Source organism: Brassica napus, chromosome C9 (assembly GCF_020379485.1).
Source record: "Brassica napus cultivar Da-Ae chromosome C9, Da-Ae, whole genome shotgun sequence".
In the NCBI taxonomy this organism is placed as follows: Eukaryota; Viridiplantae; Streptophyta; class Magnoliopsida; order Brassicales; family Brassicaceae; genus Brassica; species Brassica napus.
The window spans coordinates 25,586,842-25,592,841 of record NC_063452.1 but is presented as its reverse complement, the minus strand read 5'-3'; the positions used below and the strand labels follow the sequence as shown (position 1 = coordinate 25,592,841).

The following is a 6,000-nucleotide window of genomic DNA, read 5'->3' as shown; positions in this document are numbered from 1 at the left end:
CTCTCGCCTGCTCGTTCTTCTCCTGCTCCAACCGGCCAAAGAAAGCGCTCATCTGCTGTTGCATCGCCGCCAAGGTCTGCTCCATCGCATCGACCTTGGTCATCCTTTGCTCCAGAAGTGAGATGCGACCCATCTGCTGCTGCATTTGGTCCGCGGTTGGTTCTGCCTCGTTTCTCTTTGGTGCCATCGTTTCCCTTAGATCTACGAGCTCTGATACCAAGTTAATAACATCAGCTTATTTCTTATGTATGAACTCTCAGAACTTAGGAGAAAAGATTGTTTGTATTCACTGAACAAAGTATTACTGAGACGTTAAAGGACTCTCTCTCCCTACTACAACTTTGATCAATCTAATGATAAAGATAACAAACTACTCTCTCCTCTCTTTTATAGACTCCTAGGATCTCGTGAATGCCCACAAGCGTTCTGCGTTTCCTCAAACGTTTGCGAGTCACGTCAGCACATCCTCGACAGGCCATGTGCTGCAGATCTTCTTGATAACGACCTTTATTCCTTTATTCTTACTCGACTCTACTCGCTAGCCAGCTGTCCCTCTCCTCATTTCTCAGATGTTTGTCCTCTTCTCCTATAGTGAAACAGGATCGGAGGTCGTTCTGCTTCGTACGTATCACAATGTTCAGAGAATTAAACGTGTTCTTGCTGCGGAGGAACTTTCAAAGCAGAGGACTCTGAGATCTCTCTGTTGCAAGACTTTTAAGTATGAATGGCAAAACAAGAGGTAGAAGTTTTTTTGTTGTCACAATCTTATATTTACTCGCCAGTAGTTTTACATTTGGAACTAAAGTCTATGATATCATCCTCTTAAACAGTCCTAAATCAGTTACAACTTGGTTAAAAGCACTTGTGTTTGCTTTAGTTTACAGACAAGAACTCCAAACTCTAGAATCTCATTCTCTGCTCGATAACAACTCGCAGTCCCACTGCCCTTTATCGAAGCTTTCAACCCTCACACTCGTCAAGATACTTCTGCTAGGATCTTCCTACACACATTTCTCTTAGGTCACTCCCCGAGTCTACTAAGGAGTCGTCTTGTCAAGTTGTGTGTTGCTGTAGGAACCCGAAGGATGTGTTCGTATTGCTTTGGTATTTCATGAAGAGTTTGATTCTTAAGGAGATGTTGGGTGTACAATGGATAAAATGGTTAGTGGGTTTTGCAGAGAGTCGATGGTTTATGGACCCTTTTGGTTTGGAATCATGCCTTAAGAGTATCGGAAAAGAGAGGTTATTTTTATGTTTTGAAACATCTGTTGATGTTAAAATATTGTATTCACTAGTTGACTAGTAAAAGTTGATGTTGAGCAGTAACAAATGGCTTTCGGTTTTTAATATAAAAGGTACGCAGTAATCCTCACGAGGATCCAAGGCAGATTAACTTTAGATTCTAAATACATATTTATTTATTTTTAATATTTAAATTATTTAAATACATATATAAAATTGTAAAATCTAAATTATTAAAAAAGAAACATCATATAAAAATAACTTTTAGGCCATATGTTTTTTACATTTTTTGCCATATCTATCTATATAAATAAAGGAAGTTTTGCTCCTCTCCTTAGGATGTACAGTTCAACAATCACCTAGGGGTTTTTGTGGACACATGGCACTCTTAATTCTATTTAAAAAAAATTTCGTAAACGAAGCTAGCCAATTGATCTTTTAACGTTTAAAGTTTAAACCAAACGTTGACAAAAAAAAAAAAAGTTTAAACCAAAACCAAGCCATTTCTTATATTTGGGCTTCTATTTTTTTTTTTTCAGGCCAAAAGTATCATGTGTGACAACATAGAGAACATCGTCGACCCTTCTCTGATGAAGCCGCCTCCGATGAACTTCGTGTAACGCCTTCAGTTTCCATTTATTTTCTCTTTTAATCTGATCAGTTACATATTTTATCCAACTCCCCTCACTCCGTAGAATTTGTTTGATCTCATTATTTTCATACATAACCGGCAGGAAGTCTCCTATAAGTTTAAACGTTTCCAGCGATGAACAGCTCAAGGCTGGCCGCTGCAGGCAGAGAGTTGTCACGAGGCTTCTCCGGTTCTGGAAAGCTCGAAATGCGAAGAAAGATGAAAAGTTGATGGGCGTTGATCTGTTACTGCTTGATAGGAAGGTAACAAATCTTGGTCTTCATTTCGCCTTGATAACGCATACTCATTACGAAATAAAATGCTTACATTCTCTGTGAAATAGATCCCGTCCAATTTGATTCAGGCTACAATCAATGTCCATCGGCTCAAAACTTTCAGTATGGCTGGCTGTATGACCCAAATATGTTTGATGCAAAGATGAGAAACCAAAGCTTCTGCCTTTCAGACTCCCTGTTTCAATTCATTTTACAGAACATGATTTCATCATTTTAGGAATATCTACAAACAGAGCTCTGCCGTTTATTCAGGTGATGCCTCTTCCGAACTTTTTTTTCTATTAGGGCTTTGGTTTTCATTATACAGTGGAATATTCCACCACTCATCACTGGTGCTCCGATGTGCCTCCGCCGCTTCTTCTTCCTCAAATGCCGCCACGGCTAAAGCTCCCAAACCTTCCGGCTGCAACATAAGGGCAGCTTCATCTTCTAATTCCACGTCTGATCGTGAGGCCATTTGCTCCATTCGTCTTAAAAAGATGATTCCTTTGCAAGTATATTACTATGATGGAGGTATCTTCAAGTGTCTGAAGCTACTTTCTTTTGTATCAAGACATTGTTTTTAGGTTGTCTTCTCTATTTTGTGATGAATGATTTTGATCTGGTTCATCAGGTTGAAGAACTGAGAGGTCAAGGTGCTGAGCAATATGCTTACAAGTGGGAAAAAGCCACAGTGCAAATCAGCTCCACGAGATGTACAAGTATCTAGCGAACGGAGAAGAATCAAACAATGAGAGTGATTGTGTTTCTATGGTCGGGAGAGTCGTTGGTCGGAGAGCATTTGGGAAACTTGCATTCTTGACTCCGAGGGAAGAAGACTTATGAAAAATTCAAGTTTCATCTTCATCCATTTTTTCTTAATAGATCATTAAGATGGCTTTGGTTTAATTGAAGTAATGCAATCTCTACGTTTAGAGGACGCGGTTGGAAGAGAAAGTAAGGCAGCATAATGCAAAGCGAGCAGCGGCTGCATCAAACACTCCTTAACATAACGCAAAGAAAGACGATGATGATTCATGTGAGGTGACCCTAGACGAAGACTTTCTCACTGCCCTGGAATACGGAATGCCTCCTCCTGCTTCTGGAATGGTACTATTTCTTATTTTCTTTCTTGTATACGATTAGATTAATAGTATTGACGTTGCTTAATTTGCATAGTCAAAAACATTACCAAGCTTTGTCTGCTCAAGTACTTACATAAGTTCTCTTATTGTTTTTCCGTCTTTCCTAGAGGTCTGGTATTGACAGGCAGGTGATGCTGTTGACAAACTCTGCGAGTATAAGAGACATCATTGCGTTTCCTGTTCTGAAGGTTCAGCAGTAATAATTGCGCCTAACGTGGTAATACATGTTGTAGCTTTAGCATTCCTTGTGTATCTTCTTTTTTTGCTATTTCTCGAGCTGAAGAAGTTGGAAGAAGCTTGTGTAACATACGCAACTGGATAGTAAAAACAAATCCAATGATCTTTTGCTTGATACGTGCTTGAGAACGAAATAGACATACAATAATACATACGAAAAGAGTTCCATCATGTTTCAGAGCTCTGGGATCAAACCCAATATCAGAACATTCAATATCCTCCTTGATTCATATGGGAAAAAAGGAAAATACAAGAAGATGAGTGCCGTGATAGAATTCATGAACATAGTCATCTACAATATGGTCATTGACGCCTTCGAGAGAGGAGACTTGAAACAAATGGAATAGTATTTATCTAGGCTAATGCAATCATAAAGAATAAAACCAAGCTGTGCTTATATTCTTTTTTGCTCTACTTTGTCATTTTATAAGATTTTGAAAGGTAGTTTTCAAAACTTATAGAATAGTATGAATCTCGGATTAGTTGATAAATGATTTATAAGCATTGTAAAATTTTATATGTTCTTATCAAACTTTTTGAACTCTTCTAATTTCTTAAGATGCGACTACTACTATTACTGTACGCAAATGAAAAAAAATTAAAATTGTCTATTTCATTTGAAATGCGTCCCATAACTGTACATCATCAAATAATGCATAACGCAGGGATAAACAACTCCGTTTATGTTCTCAACCAATAAAATATATTATCTGAGTATTTGTTTTCTTTGTTAAACAAGTAGCATTTTGTAATATGCTCATAAACTAGGCCTGAGACTTTTATCCGAGATTCGATCCGGATCCGATCCGAAAATCCGGATATCCGGAGGGGCCGAATCCGGATAGTAAAATGTTGGATCCGTCAAAGCCGGATCCGGATCCGGATACCATAATTTTTTAGTCCGGATATCCGGATCCGTAAGTTTTATTAATAACTATTTCAAAAATAGTAATATCTATATATAAAAATTAATTAATTTAATATATTTTTATTTTTATAATAGTATATATAAATTTTATGTAAATTTTGTAATATTATACATAGAAATAATTAAAAAAATTATATATATTTTTATTAAAATTATTTTAATATTTTTTTTTATTTTAAGAATCCAAATCCGAATCCGGATATCCGCCGGATATTACAATTTTTAGAAGAATATCCGACATCCGGATATCCGAGAACCCCGGATCCGGATAAGGATAGTAAAATTATGGATCCGCCGGATAAAGATCCGGATCTGGATACCTTAAAATTGCCCGGATATCCGATCCGTCTCAGACCTATCATAAACACCGGACATTATTAACATTATGTGAACTATAAACTCGACACCTACCCACAAATAGCAACTGGAAAAGTAGATTTTCAAATTAAACAACTATGACTTCCTTGATGCAATAACATCTCACATTTTTAAAAGGCAATTGCCTCGACACAAATAGCAACTGGAAAAGTAGATTTTCAAATTAAACAACGATAGCCACAAACAAATTTTTATAGTTACATAACACGAACGGTGATTGTTGATTGTTGATCGTATAAGTAGATTCGTATATATAAATTTAAGTAGATTCAAAAATATCATTTTCTTTCAACATATTTTCATTTTCATATTTTAAAACATATTTTCTTTAACGAAAACCATAAAATGAATTTACAAATTCAGATAAGAATAAAACATACGAACCCGGCGCGTAGCACCGGAATACCACTAGTTATAGCTATTCCCAAGATTCTCTACTTCTCATTAATGGCCTTTAAGTTATTTTGATTTATTAACTAATAATGCATACACTTTTCTTCAAAAAAAAAAAAAAAAACTAATAATGCATAAATAAAAAAGGACCCAAGATTATAGCTATGCTGGATGGAAAACTCTCCTTAAACCATCACGGGTGCTTTAAGAGCATGATCAGTGGTAAGCTCTCAGATAGTCTCTCACCATTAAAAATAAATAAATAGTTAGAAAGAAGAGAGTTTATAGAAAGTACTTTCATGATGAAACATTTTAAAAATCTTGAGAAATCAATTATACATGTAGCAATCAATTAGTGTGCGAACACTTATAAAAAAGTTAAGAAAAATAAAATAATATTAGTTTATCTCTTTTAAGAATCTTAGTGGGTTTCTATCACTAATGTTGTTCCAAAGTTCTCATTAATGATTTTTAGTTAGTTTCAATTATTAATTAATAACTAGATCTTGATCTGCGCAACCGCGCGGTTATTATTTTCAGTTTTATATGCATATATATTTATTTTAGGTTATTAGTGGTATGCATTTTTTAATTTTAATCATATATTTAAATCTTTATATAACTACTAAAGCGTTGTCCGCGCTTCCCGCATAATATTTTTTTATTGTTCTTAAATATAATTTTCTGATGATGTGATTATGTGGTCAGTATTTATTTGTTAAGAAAACATTATTTGATGTTTTATTATATTATGTCGTAGTAGGTAATAAG

General features: G+C 35.5%; 1 long non-coding RNA gene across 1 annotated transcript; it reads left to right on the top strand.

Moving 5' to 3' along the window:
- The first annotated feature begins 684 nt into the window (after positions 1-684).
- On the top strand, positions 685-3,647 carry LOC125593021. Its single transcript, XR_007328918.1, has 3 exons — positions 685-2,136; positions 2,217-2,682; positions 2,783-3,647. It is a non-coding gene; the product is annotated as an uncharacterized LOC125593021 (long non-coding RNA).
- The last annotated feature ends 2,353 nt before the right edge of the window (positions 3,648-6,000 follow it).